The sequence below is a fragment of the Thermobia domestica genome, chromosome 13 (assembly GCF_964235325.1).
Source record: "Thermobia domestica chromosome 13, izTheDome1.hap1.1, whole genome shotgun sequence".
Taxonomy (NCBI): domain Eukaryota; kingdom Metazoa; phylum Arthropoda; class Insecta; order Zygentoma; family Lepismatidae; genus Thermobia; species Thermobia domestica.
In genome coordinates this window covers 202039400-202063775 of record NC_137466.1, presented here as the reverse complement: position 1 = coordinate 202063775, position 24376 = coordinate 202039400, and the positions used below count along the sequence as shown (strand labels likewise).

The following is a 24376-nucleotide window of genomic DNA, read 5'->3' as shown; positions in this document are numbered from 1 at the left end:
CCATATCTCGGTGGAAAAGTTTATGGGACTTTTGATATGTGCCATGTGATGAATGGTGCTCATGTTGAACACTTGTGGCAAAAACTGTTTGAGTTTCTCTTTCATTTCATGTATTAATTATAATTGTACGTTAAATGTAATAAATACTACAAAGAATTAAAACCTGATATTCATTTTGAAACACCTGTTTAATGGAAAAGTTTTCCAAAGATGACATATACAGTATGTTTAGAAATTCGATGACAAAACTCCAGGAGGTTATTTATTATATCAAACGACAGAAAAAAATGTCCGAACAAACATAAACCGAGAACGCCTCCTTTCATTCTTATAAACTGCCAAAATTGGGGACTATCACTTTCTGAAACACTGTGGATTAGAAATATGGAATTTATCGCAAGCGATTCAAACAACTACTCAGAAACTAGTATGCACTCTATCTAAATATTTATGTTGTACAATCTTCCGGTACCAGAGAAACGATTGTTTACAGAAAGTTACCTTCAAGTACTAACTGAGCGCTCGTTTCGCCTGTACGAAAGATTCTGAAACATAGATATTTGGATACAGCACATACGGTATTAGTTTCTTTGTAACTTCTTCAAGCTACGGTCTTAGGTCCATGGGCCTGTAGGAAGTTTCAATTCCCAGAGAGTTTGAAGTCAGTTACATTCTTCAAATACAGAATAATCAGAAAAAATCATTCATTTCTGGTGCTTGGATAGAATTTTCCCTCAATTTCTCTATGTATATATATAAAAAAATCTCTACAGTGTGGGATTTATATCTCTAGCTGGCGACACTGGAAGTCATAGAAGCTTTTTTATTAATGTCAAGTGACCTTAGGTGATAGGGAATGTTTATGGTCATAATGAATCCTCCATTGTATGATATTTATTGTAAAAATTCTGAATATTTTCTAAGGTAATTCACATTATTATTCTTTTCCTTACAGAAGGACTTAGCAAAAACTTCAGTCAAGACTTCTGAGAGATCACAAATGACTTACCACGACGTTCGGTAAGTATCACGTACCCTGTACGTTTAACTAGACTATTGTAGACTAGACTAGACTAACTAGACTAACTAGACGTTGTAACTAGACTATTGTGTCTTACAAGCAAGATAATATTTGACCTTGAGAGCTGTTCCCACGTCAACTAATCCGATTACTGCAACGTTGCCAATGCAATAAATGTGGAAGTCCGATTTTGCAGACAAGTTGTATGTTCGTAATGATATGAGAACATTGTCAACGTGTGGGAATATTCACCTGCTGAGAGCTAACTTTTCTCAACGGAGGTTTGACAGCAGCGAATCCTGCTGTCATTGGTCCATGCTAAAGGTTAATTCAATTGCCACGTAGTATAGTTGAAATCATAAGCTTAATGCTATGCAGATGTGATCCTTATTCAAAGAGGAAACAACTTTGGAAGTTGGAACTAATGTTGGTTGATTTGAGGTTTAATCTATCTTTCGAACGCCGGAGATAGAATACAAAAAAAAAAAAAGATGTAATTCAAACCATTTAGCCATTGAACTGCATAATCATAAACTATTATAGATAGTAGAAAGGATCGAACATTTCAAGTTTCAATTTCATCCGCTATAATTAGACCGCCGGAGGATGTTTGATGCTATCTAACGGCGCAATGTATATCTTCTACCACCTTTATTTCAATACTAGAAAATGGGATGTGGATATCTATTTTTAAAGTCACCGTTACTCATTAAGATATTAACGGATTAAATTAATCAACCAACCTGGTCGAGATAATCGATCTACCTATCTATTGCAAAACACACAATTGAAAACTATTCAGTTTCATTGAAGAGTTATTAGGTGAAGTAACGGATGAGTTTAAGTCACCGCCAGCGGTTGAAATGTTAACGGATTCAGTTTCATTGAAGAGTTATCATGTGAAGTAACGGATGAGTTTAAGTCACCACCGTCACAGCGGTTGAAATGTTAACGGATTCAGTTTCATTGAAGAGTTATCATGTGAAGTAACGGATGAGTTTAAGTCACCACCGTCACAGCGGTTGAAATGTTAACGGATTCAGTTTCATTGAAGAGTTATCATGTGAAGTAACGGATGAGTTTAAGTCACCACCGTCACAACGGTTGAAATGTTAACGGATTGACTCTAATAACAAAGTCTGCCGAAATAACCGATTTACCAATCTATTGCCGAAAAGAAATTTAAAAGTCTCTTTTGTGCAAAAGTTATCGTGAGGAGTAATAGATGTACAACAAACAATTCAATCCTATAAGCCTCAGTTGGTGATATTATTAATAATCGTAGGATCTGATGACAATATTTTGTGTTTCTGGAGATTAATATTGTTATTTCTTGAGGCACAGAATATTTAGTAATTGTGCTAGTACTATATGATTATATTTATATAAAAGTCCTCAAGAGACTGGCTTCTAAGAGCAAGGATTCGACGCATCAAAACAGACATCAACGGCGATTGGAAACTTCATCATGACGACGCACCAGCCTATTCGTTTCCGTCGTGAACAGTTACCTGGCCGAATCTAAAATGACAACGCTGCCAGAGCCATCCTACCCTCCCGACTTGGCTCCCACAGAATTATCTTTGTTTCCCTGTTTGAAATCTTCCATGAAACAATTGACAAAGCAGCTTGTGAAATGGCTTGAAACGCATTTCCTGAACAGGCCTTCCAGGATGCTTTTGCAGATTGGTAAGCACGCTGGCAAAGATGTATCGACGCAGGAGGCCAATATTTTAAAGAATTTTAATGTACACGTATTATTATTATTATTATTATTATTATTATTATTATTATTATTATTATTATTATTATTATTATTATCCACATAAACGTTTTTCATACCCGTAGACTCGGTAACATTACTTTTCGGACAGCCCTTGTATTAAAATGCTACGTTTATAAGTTTGTCTATTTAAACAGTTTGTGAGTCTTTGCGTCCTTCGCTTGTGTCTGTACAGAGACATGTATACTCATCCATATATTAGAAACCCAGCGCAGGTTTAACTAGCAATAATAATAATAATAGTAATAATAAAAACTTTTGTAACTTATGGTGAAGATTAGCAGCTTACGTTTTCCAACATATTTAATGCTACTGTTGTCTCCTTAACGTATTCTTGCATTTGAGGATTACCAAAGTTTCTTGCGTTTACTTAATATGCAAATAAATAGAAAGACACGTCACATTAATTCGACGCACGTACCGTTTCTTCCGCAATCAGAGAGCCACCTTGACAACCGCTGCAGATAATACATGCAGTTGAAGATTGTTCACGTATCCACTGACGAAGTCTATTTATTTCTTGCCAGACATACGACGGTAAACGTTAACGGATTCCTGCTTTGTCATTTATGCTCTTATGCTTAGAGATTAGATGCTTCCGGAACTTCTAGCAAGAAATTGATGTTAGGTTAAGATTATTGGAGCATCTCCATTTATAATCCGTTTGCCAAGAATTCCTTCCTCTAAGTTTAGAAGCTCTCAGAACTCATTATGCTAACATTTACTCTTAACACTCGATATTTCTAAACCTTCTCCATAGCATGGATTATTTAATACTAGGTGTAATATCATAATACCATTCTTCGCACGGGAAGGATACGGTTTGTGCTATATTTCATATTTGAAAGTAAAGAAATAAATAAAATCAATAAATAAGGAAGAGTAACGTCTTTCTCGTTGCCCCTGTCAATCAGTTAAATAAATTAATAACGATGAATAACGTATTTGTCGATACCCTTGCCAATATCACTGAAATAAATTCATAACGATGAGTATCGTCTTTGTTGTTGTCCCAGTTAATATCAATGAAATAAATTAATGACGATGAGTAACGTCTTTGTTGTTGCCCCTGTTAATTTCAGTGAAATAGATTAATAATGAGTAACGCCTTTGTCGTAGCACCAATCAATATCACTGAAATAAATTAATAACGATGAGTAACGTATTTGTTGTTGTCCCTGTCAATATCAATGAAAGAAATTAATAACGAGAGATAAGTGCTCTACCACGAAACCATCGTGCCTCTGTGGATTATTTTTGTCAGTAGATTGCGCCTCCCTTACTCGCGCTGTTCACGTCCCTAGATTATGAACTCATTCCCCTACATAGTATTACAGCAATCATACAATATTTAACACAACAGACTTACTGAAACACGAATGCAGAAATTAATTGTTTAACTAGTTGATATATGAAGCAAATTGATTTTTAAGTATATTGTAGTATCCCGCAAATGATTTTATTTACAAACAACCAACATGTGCTTTTGTTTATAAACAACACCACATTCATCTACTAGAGGCAGACGACAGGAGTAAGCGCCACCAGTCATCACGTGATGAAAGAGGAGCACCAGCGTCACTGCTACACAGGAGCAGCTATGAAATTCAGAGAATCATTATAACGAGTATCAGTCAGTTCCATCTGATCACTTCTCTCTCTTAGCTTGCAGTGGAGCTTTGAGTGAATCTTAGCTTAACCCAAGCCTTCTAGCTTGCAGTGGAGGTCTGAGGTTTTCCTGTCTCACTTAGCTTGCAGCGGAGCTCTTTCGGGAACTTAACTTTCTCTTAGCTTACAGTGGAGCTTTGAGTGAATCTTAGCTTAACCAGAGCCTTCTAGCTTGCAGCGGAGCTCTGAGGTTTTCCTGTCTCACTTAGCTTGCAGCGGAGCTCTTTCGGGAACTTAACTTTCTCTTAGCTTACAGTGGAGTTTTGAGTGAATCTTAGCTTAACCAGAGCCTTCTAGCTTGCAGCGGAGCTCTGAGGTTTTCCTGTCTCACTTAGCTTGCAGCGGAGCTCTTTCGGGAACTTAACTTTCTCTTAGCTTACAGTGCAGGTTTGAGTGAATCTTAGCTTAACCCAAGCTTTCTAGCTTGCAGTGGAGCTCTGAGGTTTTCCTGTCTCACTTAGCTTGCAGTGGAGCTTTGAGTAAATCTTAGCTTAACCCAAGCCTTCTAGCTTGCAGTGGAGCTTTGAGAGAATTTTAGCTTAACCCAAGCCTTCTAGCTTGCAGTGGAGCTTTGAGTGAATCTTAGCTTAACCCAAGCCTTCTAGCTTGCAGTGGAGCTCTGAGGTTTTCCTGTCTCACTTAGCTTGCAGTGGAGCTTTGAGTGAATCTTAGCTTAACCCAAGCCTTCTAGCTTGTAGTGGAACTCTGAGGTTTTCCTGTCTCACTTAGCTTGCAGTGGAGCTTTGAGTGAATCTTAGCTTAACCCAAGCCTTCTAGCTTGCAGTGGAGCTCTGAGGTTTTCCTGTCTCACTTAGCTTGCAGCGGAGCTCTTTCGGGAACTTAACTTTCTCTTAGCTTAGAGTGGAGGTTTGAGTGAATCTTAGCTTAACCCAAGCCTTGTAGCTTGCAGTGGAGCTCTGAAGTTTTCCTGTCTCACATAGCTTGCAGTGGAGCTTTGAGTGAATCTTAGCTTAACCCAAGCCTTCTAGCTTGCAGTGGAGCTTTGAGAGAATCTTAGCTTAACCCAAGCCTTCTAGCTTGCAGTGGAGGTTTGAGTGAATCTTAGCTTAACCCAAGCCTTGTAGCTTGCAGTGGAGCTCTGAAGTTTTCCTGTCTCACATAGCTTGCAGTGGAGCTTTGAGTGAATCTTAGCTTAACCCAAGCCTTCTAGCTTGCAGTGGAGCTTTGAGTGAATCTTAGCTTAACCCAAGCCTTCTAGCTTGCAGTGGAGCTCTGAGGTTTTCCTGTCTCACTTAGCTTGCAGTGGAGCTTTGAATGAATCTTAGCTTAACCCAAGCCTTCTAGCTTGTAGTGGAACTCTGAGGTTTTCCTGTCTCACTTAGCTTGCAGTGGAGCTTTGAGTGAATCTTAGCTTAACCTAAGCCTTCTAGCTTGCAGTGGAGCTCTGAGGTTTTCCTGTCTCACTTAGCTTGCAGCGGAGCTCTTTCGGGAACTTAACTTTCTCTTAGCTTACAGTGGAGGTTTGAGTGAATCTTAGCTTAACCCAAGCCTTGCAGCTTGCAGTGGAGCTCTGAGGTTTTTCTGTCTCACTTAGCTTGCAGTGGAGCTTTGAGTGAATCTTAGCTTAACCCAAGCCTTCTAGCTTGCAGTGGAGCTCTGAGGTTTCCCTGTCCCACTTAGCTTGCAGCGGAGCTCTTTCGGGAACTTAACTTTCTCTTAGCTTGCAGTGGAGGTTTGAGTGAATCTTAGCTTAACCCAAGTCTTGTAGCTTGCAGTGGAGCTCTGAGGTTTTTCTGTCTCACTTAGCTTGCAGTGGAGCTTTGAGTGAATCTTAGCTTAACCCAAGCCTTCTAGCTTGCAGTGGAGCTCTGAGGTTTTCCTGTCTCACTTAGCTTGCAGCGGAGCTCTTTCGGGAACTTAACTTTCTCTTAGCTTAGAGTGGAGGTTTGAGTGAATCTTAGCTTAACCCAAGCCTTGTAGCTTGCAGCGGAGCTCTTTCGGGAACTTAACTTTCTCTTAGCTTAGAGTGGAGGTTTGAGTGAATCTTAGCTTAACCCAAGCCTTCTAGCTTGCAGTGGAGCTCTGAGGTTTCCCTGTCCCACTTAGCTTGCAGCGGAGCTCTTTCGGGAACCTAACTTTCTCTTAGCTTGCAGTAGAGGTTTGAGAAATTCCTAGCCATAAATCACCCAAGTTGCTGTGGACTCCATGGTTCTCCTTTTCCCGCTTAGCTTGCTGTGGAGCTTTGCGGGACTCCAACTCCCCTTTGCTTTCAGTGGATCATCAGGAATCCGATCCCACCTCTCTCAACTTGCAGCGGATCTTTGTGAGGAAACCTTCCCTTAGCTGCTTGAGCCTTGGGGCACTACCGTATCCTAATTATTAGTGAACTTTGTATTTATATTAGTGGTGGGCATAAAAACCGGTTTTTCAATTTTCGGTTTTAGAAAAACCGAAACTGGTTTTTGAAAATTTTCAAAAAACGAAAACCGGTTTCGGTTTTCTTCAAAACCGGTTTGGTTTTCTCAGAAACCGGTTATCGGTTTTCTCCAAAACCGTTTCGGTTTTTCATTGATCCGGTTTCGGTTTTCTTCAAAACCGATTCCGTTTTTTTAATTTGTTCTATTTCTGACCAAAATGGTGTTTCGTTGTTCTCCGGAAACCGAATCCATTTCCACAGAAATAGTTTTGTGTGTTTTCGAAAAGTTTTCACCGAAACCAGTTTCGGTGAAAACCGAACCGGTTTGGGAGAAAACTAAACCGGTTTTGGAGACAACCGAAACCGGTTTTGAAGAAAAATCGAACCGGTTTCGGAGAAAACCGAAATGTCGGTTTTCGGGTTTCGGTTTTTATAGAAACCGGTTTTCGGTTTTTATAAAAACCGGTTTTGCCCATCCCTAATTTATATAGTGGAATTGTATTATACTATTTTATATCAAGAAGTTTTATAAAACTATTTGTGGGAGAAAACGATTCCTGTGAGTAATTCCCCTATCTTCTACCTGCTTTAGGAGAATTTTACAATATGGTGACTTATCTTTTTTAATGGGGGAAGGAGGCTTACCTGGTTAGAGGAAAAGATAGTTTTATAAAAGACGCTTTTGAGATTTCTGCTAACTGCAGTTGCGTCAATGGTAAAATTAAAAGTGTTTTTTTTTTTTTTTTCATTTTTCAGATAACATACAGTCCATTACAATGTGTAGGATCAATAACGTTGTGGAACATCTGGTAGAAGTCAATCGAAATAAAGGTTTGCTATCAGCTACGTATATGTTATTGATAGCTACAAGTTATTGGAAGAGATAGCCACTATCTTCAAATATGAACACACATAAGAAATCAATAGCTAAATATGGAAGCATATACGAGAAAGCTTCATGGGAGTTTAATATACTTAGACTTCTATAACTCGAATTTCTTGCTAACTCGAATTTTTTCACATTCCCGTGAACTCTTCATAATACTCAATGTTAAAACAACCTCTACAAGTTGAATGCTTAAAGATTACAATCTCGATAAGTCGAATTTTAAGAGTTTCATAATCATTTAAAAACCTCGGTAACTCGATGTTTCTTATCTGTGAACAGAAGCTGATCTAGACCGGGGCTGGGGAAAGGGGGTTCTAGTATGACCAGTTTTCTGAGTGACAAAAATAATTCATGCTATTATTTATATATTTTTTGAAAGTTTATAGTAAACTCATGATATACCTATCATAGCCTGAGTTCTCGCTGTCCCCCCAGTTTGTAGCTTCTAGATCCGCCACTGCGTGCAAACCTTTATAAATCGAAGTCTACTTCTATAATTCGAATTTCTCTTGATTTGATCTCGATAACTCGAAGCTATGCTCTCTGGTTTTACGTAATTGTCATTGTTTGCTAGTCCTGTCATCGTTGCTAATGTGTACTGTAATTGTGTGTTTTACTCACGCCTAGACATGAACGCCTCCCTCCAAAACAATACATGCACAATATTTTATTTTTACTAGTCATCTCATTTAATTTAAGAGGCCTCTTCCCGGCGAAATTAAAATGCCGTTAATTTTACAGTAATTATGTGATATCTTCGAATAGATAAATGATGGTTGAAATGTGGAACAAGAGCGCCCTAGACAATATTATTTTGCGTGAGGTACCGTTATCACAAGTCACCTAGTGGCCTTCCGTTTTCAGATGTTTAGAAACGCGAAAATAAATGCCGATTTTCAAAATGGCTCGAAATCAAAAGCAGATAAGTGAGTCATGATAACGGTATCCCATGTAAAATGATATTGTCTAGGGCGCTCTTGTTCCACATTTCGATTATCTTGTATATATTTGAAGATATCAACTAATTACTGTAAAATTAGCGGTATTTTAATTTCGCTGGGATGAGGCCTCTTAAGTTACTTTCAAAACTTCGAGTTCTAAAGGTTTAACAAGTAAAACTTCGAGTTATAGAGTTTCTATAGTCACTTTGTTTAATTATTTTTTTTAACGAGGGACGCGGAACCTCACTTGTCAGTATCTGGAATTTTTGTTGTGCTCATCTTGATCACTCGAACCTGTCCAGGAAGCAAGGCAGCCAAGCAGGCTCGAATATGGCAATCAAGTTTAAGTGCTGTCAGTGGCGTATTTAAGAGAGTCTTCCGAGCTTAAGCCTCCCACACAAAATTTTATTTACTATTTTAAAGTAAATGAAATATCTTGCAGAATTTTTACGTTTCCAGGAATAAAGTTAGCAAAGCCCCCCCCCTCCCCCGCAAAAATCGTAAATACTCCGTAAATACTCCACTGAGTGCTGCAATAATTAAACTTGTGTATTCAATGTTTTTCTTCTATATTTCAGCTTTCTTCAAATTTTCACCCCAAACATCCCTAAGGAAATTTGTGTAAGTTTTGATGTTTGTATCATAACTGTCCCATAAGCACTTTCTGGAATAATATGGTGCATTATACGTTAGATAGTATAACGTATTTGCCTATTTGTTTGTGCAACAGATATTTGAACAAAGTTAAATGCGTACCACTTCCTTAGCGTTCAGATTTATTCTTGTGTTAAATGAAGGATGAAGATGCAGACCCTCTCATCTCGTCTCTGTAATTAGCGTTTGCTTCGTCCCAAAGGAGTCTCTTACAAATTACCAGACAAACTGCTTCCTCTCTTAGATCGGCTCCCTTTGCATTACTTGAGAACAGGAGAAAGGAAAGTGAGAAAATCGATGTTAAAAGGAGCATAAAGGGAGCATAAATATCTCTCAAAAGACTTGGAAGGAACAGAGATTCCAGCTCAAGAAGCGACACACTAAAGACATCTCTTGATGCAATCTTGATCATTTGGACAAAATCTATTACATGTGAGGACTGAAGGTTCATCGTCGCAGAAAAAAAGTTTTCCTATGGAACTTATACTAACTATAGTGATCGCGAGGAGTCGTGAAGCTTGACTTAGATTTATCAATTTCACCACCCAATAGAATGCAAGGGTATGTTCCGGTCGTCAACTCCTACCTATGAAGTTTTGCCAGTGTCGTTTCTCTCTATATACAGACAACATCCTCTCAGGTTACAGAGTTGTCTGATTTCGCTAAGTTTGGTTTTATTGTTATTATTGTTGTTATTATTTAATATGTTTGCTATTATTATTGTAACCATTTAATTCGAATAACTGTTAGTGTTCGTTCTATAGTTCCTTAAATGCTATATTTTTGTCTTTCGTTTGCCATGTCTTCAAAGTTGTCAACGTTGGTGGTGTACTTTTGCTGTTTCACTTTTTTCTCAAGTGTGCGTTCGGAAGGCCCGTAGCTCCACGAATTGTACCGAATTCTTCCGATGCACCTCACGTGACGGAAAGCAGTTCTATTATTCGTGTAGCGCCCACGCTTCATGTGTCCTTGCGGTCACTATAATACTTTTCTCGGATCACGTAAGCCTTTGGTGTCACTTCTCGAACCCGGTTTGACTGGAACGGACTTGTTGACTCATTCAGACTTGGTACCTGAAAAAAACAACTGAAAATACTGACACAAAACTTCACTGCATTAGATTTCTCTACTGGATTAATTATGTCCACTACGTAAACTAAAATATTCACGTGTTTGGTTCCCGGTTTAAATTATTTCCTAATCAAGATACATGTTTTTGATATGAATTCGGCGACCCCAAAACAGGTTCCAAATCTAACCAAATTTGTGTATTGAAATTAGGTTTGATAAATCTACTGCTTTTGGTTTCAATATTGAAACTCCATAATTTCGAAACTACTGTACTTTTACAATGAGAATCGAAATCTACCTCTTTCATTTTTACTACTTTAGAAATACTTTGTCGTGAAGTGTGCGTGTCTTGTATGCGTGACTTCATATTTTTGATAGAGGTAGAGAATATTTGAGGTTGACACAAATTTTTGTGATGAATGGGAGCTACTTGAATACTATCTGTTGTTGAATAAGCCAGTGTTGTGTTGGGAATTGATACACTTACCAGACATTGGCCAATGCTTTGTTTCAGATTGTGATTTAGTGGTTCAATCTGAGGACATACATCTGTGATGAACATCAACTGGTCCTGTGATTGTTGGAGTTATCCCATGTTTCTCCAATCTCCTCCTTTAATTAGTTCTATGTATATGCCCTTAATCTCGTAATTTTTAATCGTTTCAACTAGACTTGAATGCATTAACTGCTATGAATATTTCTGAATTTATAATCCTACCTTAGCCCGTAATACAAATTCAATAATAACTTTCTGATTTGGAAGTAACAGAGATTCCAGCTCAAGAAGCGACAAAATAAAGGCATCTCTTGGTGCAATCTTGGTTGAGACTTGATAAAGGCAGTAGTTCAACTTCGGTTAAGTCCTTTTATTTCCAGGGCTGTGAGCTAACCCTTTGCGTTCTAAGTGTCACTTTCCTATGTGCGTGCAGTAATATCAGGTTTTCATTTACATTTAAAAGACTATCTAGACCGTTATGTAAGGCATAGTTATTGTGCACGTGCGGGGAGAGCATTTACATTACTGATAAAAACAATTATTTGCATTGTGGAACATTTGGACAGAAAAAAGGAAGTTTTGATATTCTGAAGGGATTTTATGCTGCTTTAGGTTGGCAACACTGACCGGAGATCCAAAACAAGTTTTTTCTCTTTTTTTTCCTTTTTCTCTTTTTTCCGATCTCAACGTACGATTTCGAAGTCACCAATTGTTTGTCGTCAAAACAAACACAAGTATGTCGTAATTGAGTGCTTCCTTAGCCCTGGCATCTACAAAGACAAAACGTTTTCTTTTTGCTTTTCTGTCAGTAATGTGCTGTCACCTAATGAGAAATAGTAGAACTAACTCGTGCCCTGCATCCACTAAAAAATTTCATCATCTCCAGGAGTAATACGACCCTTAATAAAGGATACGTTTTCATGACATCCCTATGGATGTCACTGGTAGTTTGCAATGGAGTATTCTATCCAAATGGATGCCACTGGAATACAGGGGGGTAAATACGATTATTGACTTCTACCCAGATTTAAAACTTTGTGTTCTACCTTTTTTTTTCCTATCTAGATTAAGCAAAGTTCAGCTTATCGTGGTCCGGATTAACGATGCCTTAATTATGTAATAAATATTTTTAAAAGGTGAAAGTATCCTCTTCCCTAATGGTGTAGTGCAGCGTTTCCCAACCGGTGTGCCGCGGCACACTGGTGTGCCGCGAGAAAATCGAAACAAAATTATCAATTCTATTACAATCAAATTGCAAGACATTGAGTCTTCCATTATATTTATGAGGAAAAATGTATATCTGTGTTTCACATTACTATGAACCTCTACTATGAATCTACAATTTTAAGTTTCATACCGTGTTACTGTTCTGTACATTTTTAATGTTAGAAAATTATTTTTTATCATTGTTATCACCATTATTGCTTCTTTATTGTTGCAGATTATTTCGTAACTTGAAATTTTAAAATATCATATCCTTTCGACAAAGCAAACGTGGATATAAATGACCTACATTTGTGTTTTAAAAGTACAAGAGATTTGTTTCTTTGTTCTTTAATGATCTTAAGATCAAGAATGAAAGTTTGGATACAGTTTTCGAAAAAGAAAGCGTATTTACCTGAGTGCTATACTTCATTGTAATTGTTTTCTATTTTTAAATTAGAATGAAAAATAAGGATAATGATTTACCACGGAGGAAAACAAGTGATCGAGCTTTCTTCTCTGTGAAAAGGATATCAGTAATCACAGAAAAAATTACCACGGTATTTTATATTTACAAATAATAATAATAATAATAATAATAATAATAATAATAATAATAATAATAATAATAATAATAATAATAATAATAATAATAATAATAATAATAATAATAATAATAATATCTATATGAGTGTGGCGCGAGAATTCAAGTTACACCTGTAGTGTGCCGCAAGTTGAAAAAGGTTGGGAAACGCTGGTCTAGTGGTTAGCACATGCGCCTTTGGTTAAAGGGGCAAGTGGCAAGGGCGCCAATCCTGGGGGCTGGGGGACCCGGGCCCTCCCAAAGCTCATGTGGGCCTCCAAGCTCATGTAGGCCCCCTATTGTATGTATGAATATACAATATTTGGCATAATTTGAATGCAATTTGTCTTAAAATCCTCATATAGGCCTATATACCTTCTGCATCTAAATGGGCCCCTCCAAATTTATAGAGAAATCGGCACCCTTGGCAAGTGGTCCCGGACTCGATACCCGATGGAATCGCATTGAACACATTATGATGGTTTGTATTTAATCTTAAATTCTTGTAGGTCCATGTCTCATATGGCCTCAATGTTGAAGAAGGACACAAACTTCATCAACTATACAAAAACTTCAACTTTAATATTTAAACAACCTCAAGTTTAGAGTTGAAGAACAGGATTTCTATTATGTTTCCCAGAGTTTAGATCTCTTAAGTTCTTCCATTGTCAACAATTGAACATTGATCCTGATACAGCTAGTTAGCTATTTATACATAAATTGACAAGGTTCTGTAAGAAAAAAAAAAAATCTTTCCCATGATAAATCTCAAAACCGACGAACTGTCTGCATTTGATATACTACATAATTCTCTTGGATAATTAACCGATATTACCACGTAATCTCAGACCTAATTAAAGTCATGTTCATAATAAGGTCTGTTGACAATAAACTTCAGTGGTGTAACCTACCAATCCCTCGCACACACACGTATTCTGAAAGCTAATCAAAACTACTAATTAGAGAGTTAAAGCACTGTATACAATTAACAAGGATTTAATCTATATTGAGTTCTAGTTTCATTCTACTTATAAGCTAATCAATGGATAATAATAGACTGTTTGATACCTTATTAATTGCGCCTCAAAGTACTGTAGTGGAGAAAATGATGAAGTTTCTGTCATATTTTAATTGGCAAATCGAAAGCAGAAATCAAAGACGATACTATTAAACATGTCATCGGATAAGATTCGTTATATACGGTAGATGTAAAGGAATTAATTATTGATAATTGCTTATATTTTTTAAAAAATAATTGATCACATTGAGGAAACTGTTCATGGAGTAATTTGTGTGTTTATGAGAGTACGTCAAGTATGTGTGTCTCTGTTGTATACTTTTCATATAGTGCAGTACTCTATGTAAATAAACTATTACAGCAGAATAAATGAAATGAAATCCTTCCGTTTAACGTCCTACGATTTGACCTCTTAGGGTAGGGACATGCCGAAGATACCTCGCGATCGAGGTCGAGGTTTAAAGTCGCAGTCGCACTCTCGATACTGGCACAAACCCATGTATTCAAATGAGTAAGCGCATGTCAAAGATGTACGCTACAACGCGACCTAGAGGTCGACCGCGAGGGTGAATTAGTGGTCGCGATGATGATCAATTGAGTTTGTTTTTACATCGATGTTCAGCGGAAGCATCGCTGTGGCTCGTGTTCTCATTGGCTCTCCCTGAAGTGCTGCACGGAATAAAGTCTTCATTTGTTTAGAATTTCGTCTGCAGAGGATTGTGTGTGTCTATGCTCGAGAGGTTTTGCTGCACTATTATATTTGATTATGAAAGACATATTAATAGAACTAATGAGGAATGTTCCAGCAATATGGAATAAGAAACACAAACACCATAATAGGCACATTTTAAATAGAGAATGGAAGAAAATACCAACTGAAATGGGAATGTCGGATAAGTTATTCATATTTATTTAAGAATTATACTGTACTTTATTATTATATAAGGCAGAGGCTGTTACAGGGAGGGGGCTTTTGGGCTTAAGTCCGTAAATTGCCGATTTTTTAAAGGAAAAAAAAGAAGCTATTGTTAATCATATCTGTGCTTAAAAACTCCATGTCCCCCCTATTCCGAGATTAATAAAAAGATTTCTTATATAATCTTTTTTTTCTAAATTCGTTATTGATATAAGGTAAAGAAATACCTGTAAAGACAGGCACGTATCCATAGGGAAGAAACGTCGAATAATGGAATTGCACTGCCGAAACTTCATTTGCTGCAGTTAATACCCTCTCCACTTTGAAACCTGAAGACATACCTGATTTATTTATTTATTTATTTATTAAATTTTACTGGGAAACGATTTCTCGCCTGAATGCTGAAAGAGGGTATTTTCTTCACAGAAAATTGAATAAAAGGTAAAAGTCTTTGATTTAGAATATTGATAGAGATGAACAAAAGATGAAACTCAAATATTTTTGCGAAACAAGAGACGAGACTGGTATTTCTCATATCCCGTCTCGCGTCCATCGCTATTTATAAACGGGTTCTTTGAATTTCAAAATGTGATTTCGCAGTGATTTTTATGCACTGACGGAATAATTTCACATGCGTCACAGCAATGTTTCTCCTTAAAGTGAGAACTTAACAGCGGGGATGCTACCTCCTCGCTATGTGCGCCCTTCATCCATCGCGACCTAGATATTGAGATAGCGACCGCGACTTAAACCTCGACCTCGATCGCGAGGTATCTTCGGCATGTCCTTACCCTTAAGCTATGGGAGACGATGATTAAGGCAAATGAATGATGATGGAAGAATTGGTGGAATGTGTGATTGTGGGAGGAAACGGGAGTACCCCGAGAACACTCACTGATACGATGTTGCTGATTAATATCAAATTCCGCATAGCGATGGACGCTTGTGATGAAATATCTTGTTGTGCAGTGCTTTCAGTTCTCCAGTTACTTGCGGTGAAATTTTTTGAGTCTTATTTTCGAAATCAATAAATCGTACCCGAACTCATCCGATCAGGATCAAAGTGCACGTAACGATAGACCTTGATCTGTTATACAGGGTGATTCAAAACAACACAACGGCGTTTGGGAAGTGATTGGGAGGGATATTTTTTTCTATACGACAAAAGGTATAGACCAACCTGGGTGCACAAATGCTTCCTGTCGGAATTATAGGCCGCCGAAAACCCCAAAAATGAATTTTAAAGGTCCATATCTCCAAAACTATGGAACCTACCGAGTCGGATCAAGATTTCACTTAGGAACTAATGCGTGCCCTATCCAAAAATCCATGTTTCAGAATCCTAAGATACTGACGCAACAATTTTTATAGAGGGAGTGCGGCTACGGGGATATAACTTGAAGTACTCACCAACTTCGTCTATAAAAATTGTTGCACAAGTACCACAGGATTGTAAAACTTGGATATTTGGATATGGCACATACTAGTTACTAAGTAAAATCTTGATCCGACTACAGTAGTTCCCATAGTTCTGGATCTATGGACCTTTAAAGTTTATTTTTTTCATGTTTTCGGTAGTCTATAACTCCGAAGGGAAGCATTTGTACACCCAGCTTGGTCTATACTTTTTGTCTTATCTTGGTGTCAGGAATCATCTCCCAAACGTTGTCGGTATTGTTTTGAAACACTCTGTATAAATGTGTAAAACAATATATTGCGAAGATTTTTGGTTCCCACCTTACGAGTGGTCAAATTTCGAGCTATATTTTCTACCTAAAAATAAAACCCATCCATAAAACCTAAACTCATCCGATTGGAATTAAACTGGCATGATGGTAGATCTATATTGCGATATCCTCTTATGTTTACAGACAACACTAAGTGCTTCTCCACAATGATCACAAGCAGCCGATAGATGGCATCTACGAAGAACTACGATGAGGACACGAAGAGTCACGGAACCCCTTCACAGTCTCCGCCTCCAAAGTCAGCTATAAAAGAGCATATCAAAAGGGAGAAGATATCAGCTCCAGCTGATCACTTCCTACTTTTCTCTCCAAACTGTTCTGGGTGGCAGAGGCTCTCTAACTTTACCAATCTCCACGTTGCACTGGGAGGAGATATTAACCTACCTCTGTACTGCTTTTAGCAAGAGGTTCCTATTCGTCTCCGCGTTGCACTGGGCAGGAGACACCATCCCACTTCCGCACTATTCTGGGCAGGAGGTTCCTTTCCGTCTACGAGCTGCACTGGGCAGGAGACTCCTATCCACCAACCGCAAGACTTTGCGTTGCTCTGGGCAGGAGATCCAAACTCATAGAAAAATAATTATTGTTAGATACATCTACTTATTTCTAATAGGGTGTACACATACTTTACATAGAACTTTTCATAATAAAAAGGTGAGGGAAAATAACACTCGTGCACTGTCTCTACGATATATTACAATATACTAGGATCAATTCCTCACTTCGCTTGGTTAAAATAAGAAAAATAGCAATATGTTCCGTTAGTCAGTCACTTTTTACTATTACTAAAGCGCTCTCTGATATCGGTCATTTTCCGTGGTTTTTATATATCCCCCTCCCCTCTCCTCCGCATGTTGAAGGGGTCGGCATCGGGAGTCTCACTGTTCGTCTCAGCGACCCCGAAAACTATGAATTCGATACTGATATTGGTCATTTCGATCATTTTTATATATCTTCCCCTCCTTTTCCTAAGTTGCGGGCCTGAACTAGGATTTAACTTCATCAGAAGTGCCACTGTTCTTCTCAGCGATCTCAGAATCTATATAGATTCAGCACTAATAACGGTCATTTTAGACCATTTTTATACTTTCCCCAAGCTGCCGGACTGAATTTGGATTTAAACAGCATCGAAAGTGCCACTGTTCATCTCAGCGACCACAAAAATCATAAATGCGACACTAATATCGGTCATTTTCCATCATTTTTAAATGTCTCTCACTTCCCCCTTTCTTAAGTTACATCGTCAAAGTGATATGACAAAAAACAATCTCAGGTTCGAAGTTCATCTAGGTTGAAAATTTGATCGAGATCAATCCGGTGGTTCAAGAGTTATTAAGTTTTATTTATTTTTTATGTATACCTCCCCCTCTCCTCCCTCTCCCCTCAGCTTTACCGTCAAAGTGAAATGATTTAAAAAAAAAAAACATCTCAGGCCCAAACCTCATCTATGTTAAAAATTTGGTCGTGATTGATCATTTGGTTCAAGAGTTATTAAATTTTATTTATTTTTTAACTACCCCCTCTCCTTCCTGTAGATCCCAAAGTCAAACTGAATAGATAAATACCATCACAGGCTCGAACATCATCTATGTTGAAACTTTGATCAAGATGGGTCGGGTGGTTCTAGAATGATGAAGACACAAGGACAGTCACTTTCATTTTTATTTTTTAACATATACATATATCATCTCCCCCTCCCCAACGTTGCACCATCAAAGTTAAATGATAAAAATACCCCAGGCCCGAGCGTCATCTGTGTTGAAAATTTGATTGAGATCGGTTGAATGGTTCAAGAGTTATTAAGTTTTGTTTATTATATATATATATATATATATATATATATATATATATATATATATATATATATATATATATATACACTAGCTGAACCTGCGCTCTCTACACAGCGCATTATTCGCATATGAGGATAAATATCCTTCTCATTCCTCACATCTGTACATGTCCCTTTAAAGACACAAGTGAAAAAAGTCTTGATTTTTTTTAAAAAATCGGCAAGGCGTATCATAATGGGGATCTCAATATTTCGCACCGTTTGCAAGATTTGAGCCTACTTCCGGTTGGAGTTTCTAATTCATGCATGACCAGTGTTTTCTTTCTTCTTCCATGCAGTATGTAATAAGCAAATACATTACATACGCAATTAATTATGATCGCAGTTATATATGGCGTTCATTGGGCAAATCACTCCAAAAATAAAGATTCATCTTACTGGTTAAACTGGAGAAATGGTTATCGTTCCTTTGTCATTATTATTTGGCCATGAAATAAACGCCTGAGACATATGCAACCCCTATATACAACAGCGTGGTGTTGGAATGTATAACACATAGGATATGATGCTTTACTTCTTTTTTTTAAATTTCAACGCTTCCATGCGTACCCTAAAAAATGTAATAAAGAAATAACGGCCATGTTTTTAAAATATTCAATTAGAACTGGACAATCTACGCAAAATTTCCAATCTATCAGTGAAAACGTCATCTTTCTAGAGCCTGTAGTTTCCGAGATCTCATTGTCGAAATGATTGGCCACAAACATATAAATTTAGTTTAAAAGAACTCGGAAGATGGAAGCACAATTCATATATATCCCCCTCCCTATCGTCAGTGATATGACAAAACCATCCCAGATCTGAACCTCATCTATGTTGAAAATTTTATTAAGATCGGTCAGGTAGTTTAAGAGTGATGAAGTCACAAAGATAGTCATTTTTATTTTAATTTTTTAAACATTTTCTCTTCCTTCCCCTCCCTGTGGCTCAGTGGTAGAGCGTTCACCTCTGGTGCTTGGGGTCCCGGGTTCGATCCCTGCCCCCGCCAAGTGAACTTTGTGGTGGACAAACACCGTGTGCGTGGGTTTTCTCGGGGTTGTCCCGTTTCCTCCCACTTTCTTCATTCCACCATTTCATTCATTACTCATCATCACCGTCTCCTTTAGCCTAACCGGCATATCCGCGGGACGTAAAACTCAAAGATTTCATTTCATTTCATTTTCCTTACCCTCCCTTACGTTGCACCGTAAAATTGAAATGAGGAAAATATCCCAGCCTGAACGTTAGCTGTGTTGAAAGTTTGATCGAGATTGGTCGGGGGTGGTTCAAGAGTTAAGTTTTGTCCATTTTCATATATTTCCCCTCCTCCCCTCCCTCTTCCCTAAGATCTACCGTCAAAGTGAATAAGGTTTGGACCTCATGTATGTTGAGATCGATCGGGTAGTTCAAGAGTTATTCACTTACCAATATAGTCAATTTTATTTTTATGTATTGATTGATTTTTGTATATCTTCTTCTTCCGCTCCCCTACGTCGCTCCGTCAAAGCGAAATGATAGGAAACATCCAGGCATGGACCTCATCTATGTTGAAAATTTGATCGAGATCGGTCGTTTGGTTGAAGAATCATTAAGCTTTATTTCTTTTTTTTAACTCCCTCTCCTCCCGCAACCCTAAGTTTCCCCGTCAAAGTGAAATGATAAAAACACTCTCGGGTCCGAACTTGATCTATATTGAAAATTAAGATCGAGATCAGTCGGGTGGTTCAAGAGATTAAGAGTCACAAACATAGTCACTTTCAATTTTGTAATATAGGTAAGTGTGTGTGTGTGTGGAATACTACCTAGGTATACTGTGTCGAGTTCTTCTTCCCGAGATATGAGAATCAAGTTTTGCTTTACGTTTTCCCGAAATATGAACCGAACTCATCAATCTCAATTAAGTTTGGTATGGTGAGAGGCCTTGATCTGGAATACAAGAGTGTGAAATAGGTTTATTATGGTGTGCAAACATTTGGTTCTTAACTTACGTACGAAACTTTAAATCAATACGTTAAGAGTCTTCATCCCGTGAAATTAAAATACCGTTAATTTTACAGTAATTATGTGATATCTTCAAATAGATAAAAGATAATTGAAATATGGAACAAGAACGCCCTAGACAATATTATTTTGCGTGAGGTACCGTTATCACAAGTCACCTAGTGGCTTTCCGTTTTCAGCCGTTTAGAAACGCGAAAATAAATGCCGATTTTTAAAATGGCTCGAAATCGAAAGGAGATAAGTGAGTCGTGATAACGGTTTCTCATGTAAAATAATGTTGTCTAGGGCGCTCTTGTTCCACATTTCGATTATCTTTTATCTATTTGAAGATATCACATAATTACTGTAAAATTAGCGGTATTTTAATTTCGCCGGGATGAAGACACTTAAGGATAATAAAAGTGTCATAAATATTGTTTAAACAGCGATTAAAAGGTTAGTTTTGATAGAGAGAAAAATCAAACGAAGGCTGAATTCGTACGACATGCGACTTGTGAATTAAACGGCATGGTCGCTCAGTGATAGAGCGCTTACCTCTGGTATGTGGAGACCCTAGTTCGATCCCCGACCAAGTAACTTTGTAGTAGACAACATCATGTCAGTGGGTTTTCTCGGGGTACATCCATTTCCTCCCACTTTCTCATTCCACCAATTCATCCATCATCATTCACTAGCCTAAATCATCCGTCTCCCTTAGCCTAAAAGACATAATCGTGGAACGTTAAGCTGGAAGATTTCATTTCAATTTTTCCACTTGTGAATTTAAATTCATTCTGAGTCGTTGTTTAATCTCATGTGAGCAGCATTTTCTAAACTCAAACTATTTTAAAATTCTTTATATTTTCATCTTCTTTAAGATAAAGTCTGCCGCCTAAAGGAGTTAAAGCGGTAGAGGGAATAAAAGAAAAAGGGAAAGAAATGAAATAACGACATTAGCTCCAAATTGAATCCCCCAAGCTACGCAGCTACTTCTTTCTTATATGTCTGGATTTAATCCCCTCCTTTCGGTTGCATCTGAGTTTCATCTTGTGCAAATCGTCAGAAAATCACCACCTTCGAGGGACAGAGAAAGAAAAGAGACAGAGAGAAAAAAAATCTTTATTCCTTTCCTATCTCCATTGATCAAGAAATTCTCACTCTAGCGGCTTTCAAAAGTCATCTTCCATATTCTCTAAATAAGTCAGATGGATTTAACTCCCTCGTACAAATGGCTCAGCAGTCGCCGTTCCAGATTTCATTGCACACAATAGGTTTTCTTCTGGAAAATCTTTTTGCCTTTCACACATAATTTGTATTACAGGAAAACGTGAACTTTCACTAGCTTCTTCGAATAGAAAGACAACAAGAAGATGGATTAGACCATTATGTTGGCGAATTTTAACTTAATTTAGGGGGAAAAAATTGCAAATTGAAATCAGAGTGCAACAGACAGGCTCTTACGTCACAGTCTTATTGTTTTCTTGTATGTTTTGCAGCCAAGGTTTTATCATTGAATTAAGCTATCTATATTGGGGAAAATTTTCGAAAAATATATTGCTCGTTGTCTTCATGTTTAGCTCAATAGTTATGACTTTATATCATTATACGAGAAGACAAAAAGTAAAGGGACGAGAAAAGGTACATTTATTCTAATGATAGAAAACTGAAACATGTACAGGGTATCCGGAATGGGACTGGCGATTTTTAAAAAGTGTATAGTTTTAATATGGTCAGAGATACACAAGGAAAAAAAAAACATTGATATTGAAAGAAAACTCAAAAAATTTTGTTCAGCAAATTTTCATACTTGAACAACTACCGGTGACGGCGCTAGTATCGTCAATAAACAGAAATGGCGTCGGCAGGATCAATTTTTATCAACGGGGAGTGTAGTGAAACAACACAGCGGTGGAAAATTGTGTGTCTCAAAAGAAAATGTGGAAGCAATAAGAGAGTATTTCTCACGAACCCTGAGGAAGTCAATTCGCGAAGCGAGCAGACAATTCGCAATTCCAAAGCCAACAGTGCACGATGTGATACACAAACGATTATGTTTACGCACGTATAAGGTGCAATTGTTGCAAGAAATTAAGGCCAACGATAAGCCACAGAGAGCAGCATTTGCTACTGAAATTCTGGACAGGATTGATTATGACCATAATTTCCTATTGAACGTTGTTTTCTCTGATGAGGCAACTTTTCACTTATCTGGCTGTGTTAACGTTTTAAAGTTTTTAGGTTGCACCTGTAACCAATTTTGCACCGTATCAACATCTAGCTGATTGTTGACCTGAAATTTCTTAACGTCTGGTGATGGTGGGCGTTTCCAAACCATGCTCGCAGCCTTATTTTCGGTAGATGTACCCAAGTTTCATCTACAGTAACGATTTTCTATAAAAATCCATCCTTCGCGAAGATAACGAGACAAATGTTTACGAGAGATGTCCAACCTTTGTGCCTTATGCTTCACGATAAACAGCTATCATCATACTGCGCGTACATTCAACAAATAATTTCCACAGATTTAACATCTTCCGCAAACAAAAAGCCAATCACTACATCATTTCATCGCTAATGAAGCTGCCATGTTTAACAGTCTGCTATACTTCAACGACTAAAGCGAGGAATAAGAGTGACACGCTACATAGAAGTGTTGTAGATGACTCTAATTCAGCATTGGATGCTAACAGTGTTACAAAATCCTAGTGTGAGAAATTGCAGAAGTCCCTTTACTTTTTAACTTCTTCTGGTATCAGTTTCACCATCATCATAATCTTATGTATTTCAAGTATTTCAACCATTAACCAATTTAATAAGAAATTCCCGCCATGTCTCCTAGTATCGGAGAAAGCCTTCGATACTTTCTGCCATAGTAAGTTAATTTATCAACTCCATTTTTGCGTTTATCAATAGACGCTGCTCACCTTATATATTTCTATCTCCATAATAGAATAGCCTAGATAATCTTAATTAATGATAGTTTATCCTACACGATTTCTAGTCACAAGGAGTTCCCCAAGGTTACGTGTTATCTCCACTACTTAAAAACCATAACGATATAAGTAATAATGCATAAACAGCAACTGGACGACAAAAAATGTATCGTAAAAGAATATAGATAAAATAATACTATTTGTTAGTGTTATAAATATTTTAAATACTGTTTTTCTTAAGAAACGATAGGTATTCTTAAAATCGTTTTTCTCGCAAATAAGCTTTGCATATTATACGATTATGGTTTTCATTCCCGATTGTGGGTCCTTTCAAAATGAAGGCATAAAACAAGGGCTCACCCATTTTTTTTCTGAGAGAGGTCCAAGCTTCTGGGGTGGGGATCCAATACCATAAGCCACTACATCTATGTGGTATTAAATGGTTATTATTCTGCATCCAAAAAAAGATAAGTAATTGTAAAATACTTCCCCCTATATTTTCAGAAAATGAATGAAATGAAATGAACTCTAAGTTTTACGTCTCACGGTTATGCCGGTTAGGCTAAAGGAGACAGTGATGATGAGAGATGAGTGAAATGGTGCAATGAAGAAAGTGGGAGGAAACGCGAGAACCCCGAGAAATCCCACGAGCACGGTGTTTGTCCACCACAAAGTCCACACGGCGAGAGCTGGGATCGAACCAGGGACCCCAAGTACTGGAGGTGAACGCTCTACCACTGAGCCACCGCACCCCCATTTTCAGAAAACAAAATGATAGAACTATATTGTTTTTTTTATAAGGGAAAGACTACAAATAAAATGTAAAAGATCAAATTTTTATGCTACAGCAATCATTTCCTTGTTATACAAGTACAGTTTTATTGAAAAAGTGTAGTACAAAATGTAAGTTGTCTTAGAAATTTTTAGACAAGGTCCGAACCCGGTGTACTCCCCACGCGGGTATGCGGCTGGCATAGAACAAGAAATATAAATCCTGCCCACACCGTGGATCGATCTCAGGCGGTCCAGTTGAAAGACATACGCCTTAACACGTAAGCCACCAACCGGATCTAAATGTAGAAAAACATTTGCTAATTATTGTCAAGGAAAATTAGTTAAAGTTGTTCCAAAATTTCTCGTTTTATCCCTTTTAAAAAGTCGGCTTAGTTTTAAGAAATAAGATTGGCATCTGTATATATATTTCTTCTACTTTTTCTCTTTCTTTCCTATGAAATATAGAAACATGAGAAGGTAATGCATCTCA

At 37.6% G+C, this 24376-nt stretch overlaps 1 protein-coding gene across 1 annotated transcript in view; it reads left to right on the top strand.

The window, feature by feature from the left end:
* Positions 1–955: 955 nt before the first annotated feature.
* The window catches only part of LOC145668954 (adenylate cyclase type 5), a gene marked incomplete in the record, with an annotated part of 459372 nt that continues 435951 nt past the window's right edge, over positions 956–24376 (top strand). Inside the window, 1 exon segment of the mRNA XM_081737245.1 lies at positions 956–1020.